The 15,992-nt window shown below is 41.2% G+C and overlaps 1 protein-coding gene across 2 annotated transcripts in view; it reads right to left on the reverse strand.

Annotated features, from left to right (window-relative positions):
* LOC116842052 (T-lymphocyte activation antigen CD86-like) overlaps positions 1-15,992 on the reverse strand; it is a 286,780-nt gene that overhangs the window by 156,395 nt on the left and 114,393 nt on the right. The window contains exon 1 of one of the 2 annotated variants that reach the window (XM_032810704.1): positions 6,620-6,850. The exons of the other annotated variant lie outside the window; for it this stretch is intronic. The gene's annotated coding sequence lies outside the window, so the exon portion shown is untranslated. Of the gene's footprint in view, positions 1-6,619; positions 6,851-15,992 lie in introns of those variants that run through there. 2 annotated transcript variants of the gene reach the window in all.

Genomic DNA, 15,992 nt, shown 5'->3' on the forward strand with positions numbered 1-15,992 from the left:
ACTTTTGGCACTTTCGGCGGGCTAATGAACTTTTGGTGTATGTGATTGACAGCGCGCGCGTCTGCGATCTTTTCATGCCGAGTAACTGCCATGGACACAACGCTCCGTATTCCATATGTCTTTCGCTTGTGTCCTGTGAGTTTCTTACAAAAATAAGTATTAGAGTGCCGAAAATAACGACGTGCGGTCGTCAGGACATATCGTAAGTACATTATTACGAAGTAATTTCCTCCATTCTCGACACATACAGCTAAGGTGACCAAATGTCCCGATTTTTTCGGAACTGTCCCAATTTTCCGGAACTGTCCCTTTGTCCCGAATTTTTTCGAGTGCTATTCGGGACACCAATTTGTCATCATTTTCAATAATTGTCAAATAATTTTTGGATCTCTTTATCCCCCTCCTCCCCATTTCACACATTTATGAACTGTCCCGAATTCAGGGCTGGGAAATCTACTCACTTTAGGTTATACCAAGGAGAAAAATCACAACGATTCGTCGATTATAAATACGTCTTCTCTTTGATCTTGCTCTTTTGCATTGTCGCGACGGTACTCAGTTACATTGTCATCTAGAGACCTTGGATTACTTTTCAGGTAACGGCGAGAACACTTGAATTCTTCTATCCTGAGCTTTGCAATGCATAGTCTCGACGGCGACAAAATCCGCTCATTGAGATCAAACGGAGGGCGCGCATACATCTAAAGGTTAATTGAGGATGCGTCTGGGCCACGTGTACACGTCCCGTGATTAATTCACCTCGTGATTTAAAAAGAGGTGCGAGTTTAGAGACTCTGTGAAAGAGCGCCCGGGTAATCTCGGGCGTTAACGATGGCGGGAAAGTAGTCGCGCTCTGCGATTTAGTGAACGTGGCGCGCTTGTGCGGTAGCGAGATACGCGAAATCGACAAGCACGCTCTCTCGGACCACGGGGAGGGAGATCGTTTCATTATTCAGACGGCCCGCATGCAGTAACACGCGTCTTTCCCGGAACTTACGTGCGAGCGAACCGGGCGATTCGCTCTGTGTGTACATCGTACTCGCTTCTTTTTTCCCTCCTTGTAGCTTCATTATATATAGGCAGCTGCTGCCTGGCAAGCTGCTCTTTCGCGTAGTTATATTCCGACTCGAATTGCTTTTCGATTAAGATCCAACAGCGAAAATTATCGTCCCAATCTTGTCTCGTAGCGAATTTTCCTCGCAATGAACATTCTTCCGCGGACCACACACGACTAACTTCAATAATTCGTGATCTTCCCGGTTGACATAGACGACAAGTACCTTTCGTGAATAAATTTGTCGACAATTTGGCAAATTTTGAACGTAACGACGTCTGCGATGAGAATTACCGAGGTATCTGTATGCATGCGATATTATCAGTGGAACGTCGTTTTTCACCGCAAACAGAACCGGCGACTTTCAAAACGGCGAGCGTGATGAAATTTGCTTCAATGCAAGAGATTTTACAACGCGAAAAAGACCGTACGGGAAAAAGGCAATTTTATTACCCAAATGTCTGGTGAAACATGAAGGAACCAAAAATTCTAGTTGAAGTTACCAGAATTTCATTCAAAAAGTTTTCTGGTTAACCACGCAGAAAGAAAATCTTAGTTTAAGTAACTGAACAGAGGTCTAGGCGAAAAACTCGCTGATGAGAAATTATATCTCTGTCACGGAATACATTCATCGAAATTCATTCTTCAGCTGCGTTAAAACTCGTTTGAAATAATTGAGAGCAATTGAATGAGTATGAATTGAATCTTCTTGTTTTTTCAATCGAGTTTTATCATCTGGTCCCCAAGTGACAAAAAATTCAGTTACACTAACAGAATTGTTTTTTCCGTGCAGAAATTTTTGATTTACCAGAATCTTGTTAATTTAAACTGGCAACTTCAGGTAACCTTGGAATTCCGATACGTTCATACTTCACTAAACATTTAATTAATCCAACCAAATTGTCTTTTTGCGTGTATTATACATGAAAAAAGAACTCTGTGAGTGTGCCACTGAACTTTCTGCTATTTTTCCGGAAACCAGACGAAAAATTCGGTTGTAGGAACAGAAAAATTTCTGCAGGAGGTTTCTGCTCAGCCAATTACCCTCAGCCGAGTTTTAATGTAGCTGAATGTTCAGACGAATGTTTTCGGTCACACAGTGACGGAGATATTACTTCTCGTCAGCGAGTTTTTCGTCTGGTCCTTGTTCAGTTACACGAACTGAAACTTTTTTCCGCGCAAATCACGTTGTCCTGCGACTCAGCAGCGATTGTGGATACCTGCAGAGACGAGATACTCTTTTCATCGTCCTCGCGTCCTCTCGCTGCGACAACACACATACACGCACATACACATACATCGGCGGTTACTTTGCATATTTTCTCTCCGTCGGTGCTTCTCGTTTTGAGGCTACCGATCCCCGCAGCGACGGTAACCTTATTACGCAAGCGAGAAGTCGGCGGGTCATATTGTCCAGGCCGATGCAACAAGCAAACTTCAAAGGATGCAACGACCTGCGTTAAGCAGCTAACGCCGTTGTAGGCAAGGAAATTAATATCGTAGCCATTCGGTCGCACGATCACATCGCCTCGCGAACAAACAGACGGACGTCTCATCGCGATAATGAGTTTACCGTGAGAGTTCCCATTCAAGCTGCGCACGTATCTATGTATACGAGTACTACCGAAACTATTCCGAGATGTGTGAAAAAAATAGAAAATCTTCAGTAATTGGTATTGTTCTTGCTTTCGGCACTTTTGCGCAGACGTTGTCAGGTATTAAGGTGTATGACGATTTTGAGAAAAATGAATAAATAAATAATAAGTAATAATTGTAATAAATAATTAATAAATAATTAATAAATCCCCGTATATCTTCATATTATTATATTGAACAAGATCTGAGCAAGATTGCTGAAAACTAGCAAGGACCAGTTTTTCCAACTTCTTAGTGAGCTAACAGACAACTCATATGTCTTTGTTTTCCCTTCAAATCAGACAAAGACTGATGTATGACTTAACCGTTAGTTAACTTACTAAAAGCTGGGAAAAATCAACCCTGAATAGTGTAACGAGCCATTGAACGTTCTCCCCTACTCGGTCGGGGAGGATAGACAAACAAAAGCAAGAATAAACGTTTTCTGATCGATCACCTTCCGCGTACAATCATATTTTTTTAGGTTGTACAGTCTGAGTTTGTCAGATGATTTCAAACTACCACAACTTTGCTGAAAGTCGATATTTCTAGCCATATTTTTTTCAGGAATGTAGAAAAGCTGTATGGTAGCACGATAAGATCCAAATTTTCAAACAAATTTGCATTATTTTGAGATTGACTTTTTGCAAACATTCGATAAACGATTGAATATTTATTCGGGTCTTACAGATCCAACATTACACGTTAAGACTTAAGGCCGTTATTGATAGTTGGATCTTGTATTTAAGATCGTTTTAAGGCTCCTCGCATTGTCCATCAATTTTTAATTTTTAATGACGTCAGAAGCGAGAAAATGCATGCTAAAAATTTTTGCGACATACATTGAAATAAAAATATATATCCATAAAGTAACATTTACAATTAATTAAACAAATTAGATATTCCGTGCATTCCCTTTTTGCTCTAACAATCAATAATTTATAGTAAATTAACGTGACATATAATTCATCTTCTTAACCTTTTTCTTCGCCTATTTCTATTCAGATTAATTTACAATAAATTATTAATTGTTAAAGTAAAAGAAGAGTGAATGGAAAATCTTACAAATTTATTTAATCGATTGCAAGTATTATTTTATAGATATATATTTTTATTTTAACATATTTCGCAAGAATTTTTAGCGTTTTCTCGCTTTTGACGTCATTAAAAAGAGATAGACAATGCGGAGGGCCAGGAACCTTAAGTTCATCTTTAGATAGAGCGCTGTAATAAAATAACCCGTATATTATCTGAAAATAAACGATCTTAAATATATGTAGGATCTGAGTAGATCTATTAATTATTTATTAATTATTTATAAATTATTATTTGTTTATTCATTTTCTTCAAAATTCCCATACATCTTAATGCTCAACAACATTCGCGTAAGAATATCGAAAAAGGGTAGAACGCCGACTACTGGACGTTTCCCCCTGTTCTATTTTTTCGTGCAGATCTATGAATAGCCTAAGACTTTCACGCGCGCTTTCTTTCCGATTATTTTCCACGCGTTACAGCACGGTGCTCGTCACGTCGCGTTGGCCGGAATATTTCGAAAAGTTTCCCGACTGCGTAAACGAGAGGGAAGTTATTAATCTCCAGGGCAGGGAGGCGCGGAAGTAATGTCTCTTAGTTTGCGCCACGTTAATGTGCCCGGCCGGAAAAAGAGAGATTAGCGAGAGATGAACCTCGCATGGAAAATTCATGCATTTCGTGCTCTTGTATCCGACCAGCCTTCCGCGGTTCTCCTTGCGTCCCGTTTTCCACCCTTGTCTCTACCTTCTTCCGTCGTCCCAGTCAATTTTTCTCGCTTCCTCTCTGTCACCCCCTTCCCTCTTGCGCCTCGCTCTATTCTTCCCGTCGGATCGATAAAGGCTTCAGAGTTTGCAGAGAAATACTTTTACCCCACAATTGCGCATTGCACGATGCAATATCGCAAATAACGGTCCCCAGCAAAAAAAATAGTTTCGTGTTCGAAAGCGATTGTTGAAGACGACATAATGTAAACTCCAGCGGGAATACAGACAGAGCTATCAATTTCAATGTAATTTTTTATTACCACGCGGCGCGAACAATTGATCTCGCGCAATTAGATGAGGCTACCATTTGCGCTTCGGTTTGTCGTCGGCCATTAGACTGGATCGCGTATCATCAACGAAATCAATTAGATTATTATCGCTATATGAGTGGCATTGATTTTATAATTAATTAGCTGGCGTGTCCTGCAAACGCGTATGATCAGAGTAAGGTCTGACTAATCGCCCAATCAATTAATATAATGACGGCAGCCGATATAAAGTCCCGGCGGGGTATTCGTCGCGTGTACATTAGCGATTTACGCTCAACTAGTTTCAAAGCACATGCGAGACAGTTAGTACACGGCTGCGATTAAGCGCGACACAAAGGGCGTCTTACATGCCTGATAAAGGCATGTCGACGCACTTACCAAGTATGCACGACAGACGTTCAGCAAAGTAACAACATTTTTAACGTCTTTTCAATATTCACCGCATCAAAAGATTCCGCGGTAACGCGTAAATCACCCGAGCCCCGAAAATTCGTGCATCTATTCAGGCGACGTGAATTTTCTCTCGAATATGTTGATTCCTTTTTCTCAATCGCGAGAAAGAAAACGTCGTGGAGTCCCGATCCAACTGGATTTTATGACAATGCGTTTTATTTTATCATTCGTACGTGCCGTGGTTCCATAGCAAGTCGTAACGTCGCGAAACTTTTTAAACGTGAATTAACAGTCCGCTAGCAATCTACGGCGTGTCGCGGGAAATAAGAATAACAAAAATCTAGATCCGACTTTCTCTCTTTCTCTCGCCCTCTCTCTTCCCTTCTCTCGCTCGCTTCCTTTGCGCGGCGAGCGGACAAGCAGGATGAAAAACTTGGCCGGCTTTGACCATTAAGTCCTTCTCAGTACTGTGGAAGAATACTTTGGTATACCTGTGACCCACTCTCCGGCAAGTCGTTGAGAAGTTTTTGAGCGAACGGAGGTCTTTATAATTCACTGATTCTACTCGTTCGAAAGTGTTTTCGGGGCGCGATCGTTATCACGTAATCAAAGAACTCGTCTCTCCCCGACTCCCTGTCCCTTTGCTTTGGCAGCGGTGCAACGATTTAATAACGTACTGCTTAACTTCAACGATCGCATCCTTTGAAGTCGGAATAACGTGATCACCTGTGCGTAAAATCACGTAACATGCCCGCCGGAACAAACGAGTTTAATCACGTAAACCCACGAGCCCTTTCGACGTTTCGTGTATGAAAGTTTTCTTGCCGTTGCAAACGTCTGCAACTTCTCGTCTCATGTCGGCGCGCAATTTGAAACTTTCTTTTTCTTCACAAACAGAAAACGGGTCAAAATCGCGAGTCAATCGTGCGAGTTTCGACTTTAGCGAAATTCACGAGAAACAAGATGTCGCGACTGCCCAGCCAACCAGCAAGCTACCTGCCAGTTTGTATTCGCGACGACCGTGTCTCACGTATATATTTTACCGTCATTATGGCTATTTTAAAAGAGAAAGAAGTTACAATCAAAGAATCGAGAATCTCGAGATGAACGGATGACTAGAAGCTGAGATGAATGATGACTGTAATTACTGTCGTCGCGAGTATTAATAACTTCTCGCCTCGTTTCATATTGACGCGTAATACGAAACTTAATTTTCTTTATGAATAAGAGAAAATGGGTGATAATCGCGAAGCCGGTCGCGCGAGTTTCGACTTTATAGCGAAGTTCACGGGAAACAAGATGTCGCGATCGTCCAACCAATCTGTGTGTACTTGCAGCGATTGTGTCTCACATCTAAATCATTATAGCTCATTATAGCTACCTCTTAGAGAAGAGAGAGATTACAATCAAAGAATCGGGGATCTCGACGCGACTGGAAGCTTAAATGGGTAATAATCATAATCACTCACTGATCAAATCCGGCGTTGTCATCCCACTACCTTTCCGTTGACCGTTACGTTACTCCAGACGTTTCGACACTTGTTGACGCAAACACTGCTCGCCTATCGTTACTCATGTATTGTTCTCTCATGCACGAAGACGAAACGATCGCAGAAACGTGGATAATCGCGAATCCCGTGCGATGATGAACGTGATATTCAACGATCACGCGAGACTTACATCACAACTACCGAGCGCGTCGCGAGACCGAACATAACTGACTCGCGGAACGCTCGCACATCGGCGTGAAGTTGCAGTGGCGTCGGTACGCGGTCGGTAAACTCCACTTAGTGTCGCGATGAGACGTAAGAGGCGATGTCGTCTAAAGTGACGAATGATCATATCAAGCGAGGAGGTATCGCTCCGTTAACACGCGAAATCATGCTTTTCCGATAGATTCGCGTCTGTGGAGAGAGGTTATAATCGGAGAATCGGGGATCTCGACTGAAACAGATGCTTGAAAGCTGAGATTGATAATGACCGAATCGCTCATCGATCGAGTCACCATTGTCACCCTTGCTTTCTCGTTGATCATTACATTAGGGATTCGCACGAATTGCCATAAAGGCTATCACACACAAATTCCGTAAACACTTAAATCGTAAGCATAAGGAAATCGACCAATCCCAATCGAGTATTCGGCTCTTCGTAACAATGGAGAGGTTAATTGGGATTGATCGATTTCTTTACGCTTACGTTTTAAGTTCTTACGGAATTTTGTGTGTGATGGCCTTAACCATAGATATAAGACGTAAAACTTAAAATAAAGAACTAATTAGGATATTGCTTTAGGATTTTTCTGATTAGAAGATGATTGACGTGACCATATAAATAGGATTCAGACTAACTAGAATTTTAATCAAATGAATCAAATGAATCTGTTACTTTTACGTTACATACAATTAAATTTACCAGCAGTTTGATCCTTTTACAGGCCGGTATTCATAGTCGAATCTTATATTTAATACTGTCTTAAGTTTATTTTCAGATATTTTGTAGCTAATGAAATCACCCGTAGATCATTTAAAGATGAATTTAAGACGGTCTTAAATATAAGATCCGACTATGAATACCGGCTATAGAGTACACAAAACTATAGCAAAATCCTGATTGGTCCTTCAACTAAAGCAGGAAGCACACACTCTTGCATAAAGACATAATACATAACGCATAAGGAAATGAACCAATCAGAGTCCTCATTTTTCTATTGCCACGATGAAAATGAAAGATTCTCATTGGTCAATTTTCTTATACGTTGTGTATTATGCTTTTATGCAAGAGTGTGTGCTTCCCGCTTAAGTCTCCCCAAATATCATAAAGAATTAAAAAAAAATTCAGTCGTATGTCACTAATTCTGAGTTCATTTTTAGATTGCAAAAAAATTCTTCAAAGTTTAGTTCAATAAGAATTCTTTAAAAATTCTCTAAAAATGAACTCAGAATTGGTGACATACGTCTAAATTCTTCTTTAATTTTTTAAATTTTCTGTACTATCTGTCTGAATTATGTCTATGGTTGTGACAATCTATATATGAAAGTCTTTAAGTCTCTGCAAATAAATTTATATAGTTGTACAGTGCATATACACAATGAGATTAACTAACTTGCTAGAAAAAAATAGAAATAATGGTGTAACTAGAACTTAGACTGAGTAACTAGAATTTTAACTAGTTGGATTTTAGTTACTTCTGCATAACAATCAGTTTTATCATAAGTTCTTTCTTCTTCTAGAGTATACAAAGATAAAGCAATATTCTGATTGGTTCTTCAGCTTACGTTTTATGTCTACAGTTATGGAAATTTGTGTGCGGGAGCCCTTACTCAGGACATTTCAGTGTTTATTAGATGTATTCACTACTCATCCATTGAATATTTACGTATTGTTCATTTACACACGGACAGATTGCACAAAATCACGGTTTCTGTGTGATGATCGACTGTCGTCCAAAATTTACGTCGCGTCTCATTAGTTCTGTACACATTGAGCAAACAAACAACGAACAAATAACGAATGTGAACTTTGATTTCGCAATTAAAAAATATGTATGCTTTAATGAATTCAGAAAATCGACAAGAGTCGCTAAAAAAAGTCACGAGAACGTCAAAATGACAAGAAGATGACTCAAGAATTCATTTTTCACTCACTCGAGATTCGATCATTTGCTACTTATCATTTCAATAGGTTTGTTAAGTCCGTATCAGACTACAGATTAAGATAGAGAGTGAATTGAAAATTGGCTAATCAGAGCAAAGTTCATCAAACTTGAGCTTAGTGAATTTTGCTTTGATTAGTCAGATTTCAATTTAATCTCAATCCTGATTTATAGTCTGATACGGGCTTTACTTGCGTTACTTGCACTTTTGACATTTTCATACCTAATGCCCGTTGCACATTGAATCTCTCTTAAAAAGAAGAGCTCTCATTGGGTTTCTCTCATTGTGTCTGATATACAACGGGTATTAAGTGCAAAAGTGTCAAAAATGCAGGCAACACGAGCAAACTTAATGTCATCGTGATTTTCTGTAATTTCCTGCTTGGGGATTCATTCGCATTAAAGTTGATTCCGCTCATAATGCAGTTTATCAAAGAAAGTTTGTGCGCAAGGTGGGCGCAAAAATATCACACCTTCACTCAGTATATACTTAATGCGTCGCAAGACCGAGCATAACTAAATTCGTAGGACGCATCGGTATTAAGTGCGGTAACGTCGATACGCGGTCGGTAATTTCGCTTAATGTCGCAATGAGGCGCAAAGGGGTGGCGCAGTCAAAGTGACAAACGATCGTCGCGAGTAAGGAGGCGTATCGCTTTTCCATTGACACACGAGATCACGAGATCGATCTCGTTCTTTCAGTGGATTCGTGTTCCTGCGGTGAGTGAATGGGCGAATGCATCATAAAGAAACAATGAGATACTAAGGACGCGTTCCGTTCAAGCTCGCAACGTTCGCGAGCATCATTCTATCTTTGTTGCTCATGGATGTTAAACAAAGATAGAATGAAGCTCGCGAGCGTTGCGAGCGTGTAACGGAACGCGCTCTGAGTGGAACGAGTGGGACAAGTACAACGAGTGTAACAAGTGTCTGAGTGTACGCAACCGACGAGAGTACAGCTTGAGCCTCGCTGACGGATCTGTCGATAAAGCAACTTGATTACACATTATCAGTCTCAACTTTCAGTCCCAGGTTCCAGCTTTTCGCACCGACGCTGCCTCTCAGCGGGACCTTATATTGACATTGGGACCGTGCATACGTAACGCCGTGAGTGAGTGAGAGAGAAACAAACATAATCCGGCAATGTTTCATGTCTCTATACTCGTTTTGTCTCGTACTTCACGTTCTCGTACTCGCGATGTACCAAGTTTCCGTGCCTCTAATCGTGATATGTAATCGTTCAGTGTTACTATACTTTTAACTATACTTTTCACCAAAGTGCATCTATAGAAAGTACATAACGAAGCGTGCGGGCAATGCTAGATGGATGAACAGAAAGGACGCCCAGCTAACTTCGCGTCGAACCGTCACTTTGTCTCGCAGTGCATCGTGGGTGACGGTGGCGAACAATGGGCAATCGTCGTCTATCGCGCATTTCGATCGACGAGCGGGCGGAATCGCGATTAACCGTGTTTTCTCCGGTCGATTTCCGTATCAGTGTAGTAAGCGGACGATAAGTGAATGTAACAAGTGTCCCGGGACTATGCAGTGGTCAACGAAAGCGGCCAACGGCGATGAGAGGAGACAGCGGGGTTTGGCGGTAGCGAATCGCCGATTAAACGGTCAGTGAATAATTATCGAGTCATTATCAATTTCAGCTTTCAGTCATCCGCACACACTGCTTTCCGCTCCTCTCATTATAACCTCACTGTTAAAATGTCGTTAGGTACTTTGAAAGTAATATAAGATTTACGCGGACACGCGCGCACGCGCGCGCATACACGTACATGCTCGTCTACAATCACTGAAATATATGCTAATTAGATGTGCGCAGACATACAATATCTACGGTAAGCAAACGGGGTTAGAGAGAGGTCCCTGGTTCCTCTCTTATCCTTATCTGGGCCACAGTGTGGTTGAGAGTGTGAGGATAAGGTGCAGTAGAATCAACAAAGGATAGACAGAGTGCTATTCTAGGCACTCGAGTATGCTTTCTCTCTCTCTCTCCTTCTTTCTCTCTCACATTTCGCACAGGCACAGGCCTAGCGCTCGTTTCAGTTTATACATATTTCAGTGTCTACAATATGCGGAGTAAACTTGGCGTAAAGACTCGTCTACAATATGTGGAGTAAGCTTGGCGCGAGTTGAAGTAAGAAATAAAAATAATTCATTTCGTTTGTACTCTAGCTCCCTTACACTCAAATAAGAGAAATATTTCTATAAAGCAGCTACGGGCGTAAGCAAAATGAATTATTTTCATTTCTTACTCCAACTTATACTTCGCATTGGATGTATAAAAAATTGGCAGTAATCATACGATGACGCTACATACGATTGCTATTTCATGAACTATTTTGAGTTGCTCGACGAGGATGTTTTGATTTTTTTTCTCTTGATCCGAGTTCGCCTTGTACCGCTAATTTGGCACGCGGGAATAGCCGTCGGTGACGAGTACGTAGACGCCGATTTATGAAACAACGACCTCCGACGTGACGTACTTATCGCATTGCACGTTCACGCAAGTAATCGCGGGCGAAACGCAGAGAGAAAAGATTTACAAGATTCTCGAAGTTTCACAGCGCCGGCGAAGTTACCGAGATTAAAACGAACTGATTACGAACTTGGAAAATTATTCACGGGGGCCGCGGGAGGCGCGACTGAAGGTACATAAAGATAATTTTTGCGGGAGCTATGGGAGCATTAATACCTGCTCGATTAATAATTCAATTTTCTTTACACAACGATTACTTTATGACTCGTTCCGCTTCACTAGCCGACCGTTCGGAACCGTTGCGATTTGTCGATCTGCCTGCTTCCCCTCGCCGAGAGCCGTGTCCCCACATGCATCCCCCTCGTTATACTGGACTTTCGGGACACGATGTTGAATCTGTTTTAATTAATTCGCTCTGTCATACGACTCGTGTGTACGCGCGCGCGCGCGAGCGAGCGAACGAACGAACGAATGAAACGAAAATTCGGTGTGCGTGGCGCGAGAAGAGCGTGCATTTGATGCGTGCGTGTTAATCGAGAGCTGCTGCCAACCAGCCAAACGACCAGCGAAAAGAGATCGCCCGCTGCATCGCGCAACAAATTTTATTCTTTTTTTTCGTGTGTTACCCGCCCTTTGGTTTATTTTATACTACCTACCGATACCCTACGTGCGCGCACTCGCGCGACGTTGTTTGTTTCACAAATGTTACGTATAGCCACGATACATACATACTGCGTTTGTCCTATTGCTTTTCCAGTATGTCGCATCGCGCCGCGGCGTGTCCGCTGACTGGAAGTGATTAAAAAAATGCCCACGTCATGCGTTTTTTTCGCCTTTTCGTGGCCTACATCGGGCCCGTGTGTCATAACGTGCGTTCGCTTGGCTATGGTCGACGAAATTTTCGGTATCACCACGTTTCTAGCGCAATAGCACCGGTAAAAACATGATCAAATACGTACAGAGCTCGTTTCTTCAGCCTATATTTTGCGGCATGGCCAAAAAGGGAGGGGGTGACTTGTGCACTTTGACTTAGATGGAGAAATGTATTGTGGCGAATATAGGTCGAGAGCCAAGCTCTCGAGATCTGAAGCTCGAGTTTTAAAAATTCGAGGAATTTTTTCACGTTGCGAGCAACTCGCGCGGATAATAACGTCGTGAAATAATTCATTTGAGCGATAAGAAGGGAGGAACGACGCTCAGATTCGGATTCTCAGTTGTATGATTCAGTTGCGTCTGAGAACTCGTGGCGATTTATTCGATCGACCACGTGGAGGGAGGCAACGTGTCGCGTGAACGACACGGGATACACATTCGCGCCGTTGGCTCGCTGTCAGATTCTGTAGAAACGATTGTCGGCGTACCGTGAAAAAGTATGCGCCGGTTACCGCACGGTCGATACACAGTCCCGGCAGGTTTCGATGGAAACGGAAGCACAGATAGCCTGCCTCTTTACGGAAATGAAGCAATCGCCGAGAGCCGGCGCGGTCTTATTGCTTTCCCCAGACTGTCGTAACGTCGGGATGCCATTGACGCCTTCTCCATCACGCGAAATAAGCCCGAACTTCTAACCGGGAATAGAAATTTATGCGCCAGAACGGAAGCACATAAACCTCCCGACCGGCCAATAAAAACTACGTATCTGGTCGCAGTATTTCAGGAGAGTGTAGCGAGCGAGAGAAGCGCGGCGAGAAAATGGACGATATACCATTGCGAGGGGCGGGAGAAGCGGCGGCGTACACGTTGTCGCGTTGGCGGACTGATCCGACGTATTTGTGCCGGTCTTACGCGTTTCTCAATTAACGATCGCCGATTATTTCGACAGGGATAAAAGTTTCGCCACGCAGCCGTCCGTCGCCTGTTCTTTCCATTAAACCGGATTCGCTCGCGATTTGCGTGCACAAACAAGGGGATCGTTGCCCGTTCGTATTCACTGAAACGAGGTCGCAAGTTCTCTCTTTCTCTCTGTCTCTTCCTCTCCCCTTCCCCATGCTCTTTAACCATTTATTCGTAGAATATGTAAGGAGCCAAGCGCACAAATGACCTCATCCTGGGAATTAATGAATAGACGAAGGGAATCGAGCCGGGCCGTAGGGGTGGGTCACGTAGCCGGGATAAAATTTTCCTTCGATTGATCTCGGGGAAAATCTCACTCGCGATTTTCGCGTCGCTCACTCGAACTGGTCACCTGACATGTAATGCATTCACCGTGCTCTCTGCGAGCGTTTCCCTTAATTCTTTTTCCCTCCCACTTTTTCTCTCTTTCGCTGTTCTTCTCCCTTCATCCCCTCATTCCTCATCACTCTCTCGCCACGCCGCCCGACCGTGACGGAGATAAAAGGGGAGTGGAAGAGGGCGACCGACCGAGAATGAGGGGAGATAAAGAGGAAACTTTCGAAGCACTTGAAATACTTGGCGCTTCGGAATTCACTGATCTCCGCGACGAGGTAAATCTGTCGACTAAAGAATCTTTCATCCTCCGCCATTCTCTACCTCTGTCCGACCGGAGTTTAATCAAGATTTACTCCGAGTAACCGGCGATCGCGCGTACAGTTGGAAAGAATATTCACTTCGCTCGTTTTCGCGTTATTGGGTACCCTTTAACCTCTTTAATCCGAATTTACAACACGTGTCTGACCCTCTACTTTTTGTTGTCTCAGGATGTCTTCTGTTTGTGCGCAAAGTGCAGGTATTTAGATTTTCAATACTGTGCAAATTATATTGTCTGCGTGTTATACATGCGTATATACATGTATTTATGTCGATTAAAAATGGTGCATATTTCATTGCTTTATTTCTGAAATGTCACGGCATTTGCAACGGTTTTCAATTCGCGACTTTTATTATGATTCAATGATAAGGGAAATAAGAAGCGACTTGTTGTACAAAATTGCTAGCGCGAGAAAGAAATTTTGCTCGTTAAATTGATCAACAGTTTAACTTTTTGGATTTAATTGCCCGTTTTCTATACGGGGAACTGTTCTTGCCTGGTGCAAGCAAATCTGTCAGTAAAGAAATAAAGATAAATTCAGTTTCGTTCACGGATAAAAGTAAATGAATTTAATAACGGTAGTGGAAACGTAATTTGAGATATATATTTCGTTAAATCTCAGTGCTAAAATATCTCTCGCAATAAAGAATATAACTTGGTTACTCAGCATTATTAATAGTGAAATATCTATATGATAAATTATATATATATATATATATATATATATATATATATATATATATATATATACACATACATACATAAATATATATGTATACAGATATATACATTAAAAATAAAAATAGAATATTATTGGGTTACCGAGATTTTTGCTTTATATTAACTTCGCAATTTCCTTTAATTTTAAAATAATAAATATTGAAACATAACACTGCACAAACTATTGTCCTATGTTTATCTTAATGTTTAAAAATATTTACTTGCCGTTTTCTCCATGTTGTGTCTTAAAAGGTTCATTTTCGAGTTTTTCAATATTTGATGATCTCAGTATTCTATTTGTTTTCTTAATGTTTATTCTTAGTTTGAAACAGCAATTTATTAATTATGTAACTCACTTTGATGCAGACTGCATCTCGACGTGCTGCATTCTTCATTCTAGCTACTTGATTTAGCATTCTGCTCCTTTCTACTCTGTCGTAGCACACACACACACATACTACGTACATACAATGCGATTACAGAAATGTGTTTTAAATAACGTGGTGTCGTGAGAGCTTGGTCGAATATTAAGAGCTTTAATTTTTAAGAGCTGACATGTATTCTACATCGCGAATAAGCTCGTCGTACATCAACTCGTAATATAATTAGATGTGATCGCGCGAAACGACGCGAGAGATCTTATTAATAATGGACAAGAAGCGCGCGTGACATCATCCCCCCCACTAGCCCCCAGCCGCTCCGCCTCGAAGTGAAAGTTTCATTGTCACATTTGTTGTGGTCTTCGAGTCAGTGCGCGATACACATACCGCGGAGCGCATGATTATCGGTATATCGTTCCCGCCGGGTTATTAAGATATCTCATCGGTGCTGTCTCGAAATATTCGATTCCCGTCAGCATCGCATTATTTAATAACGTGTATTTTTGATCGAATCGTCTGATCTACGTGAGTGTCAATTTTACGACGCCAAGATGCAAACAGCCAAGATGTTGAATCGGGAAGCCGAGAGAGAAGACGCAGGATGTCGGAACGCGAGCAGCGATACATCATATATATTTCCAGGTATGTCAAATCATTTATTATGTATAAGAGATTCTAGAGAGACGTTTGACAAACTTATTGGAAATAAAGGGACTTTTCCAAATAACATTTAGATCGATATTGATACGTCATCGTCATTATCCGACAAATTGTAATTTGATAATTATAATTTCATAAATTATAATATGATAATTATAACTTCACGAATTATAATTTGACAAATCATAATTTGATAATTATACTTTCATGAATGTTTAATTATCCGTCAATCTGTGCTTATAACAATGTTTCATAAAAAAATTTTATTTAATCTAAAAGAAGCATTTTTTTTAAGTGTGGTAATTTTTAATTGTTAGATAATGTCATGTGAATTTTCTTAATAAAATCTCATTTTCTGAGGAGATATTAATAATAATATGAAAGAGAGATTATATATATATATATATATATATATATATATATATATATATATATATATATATATATATAT

The sequence above is a fragment of the Odontomachus brunneus genome, unplaced genomic scaffold (assembly GCF_010583005.1).
Source record: "Odontomachus brunneus isolate Ranch 3 - 2012 unplaced genomic scaffold, Obru_v1 Obru_scaffold_020, whole genome shotgun sequence".
In the NCBI taxonomy this organism is placed as follows: Eukaryota; Metazoa; Arthropoda; class Insecta; order Hymenoptera; family Formicidae; genus Odontomachus; species Odontomachus brunneus.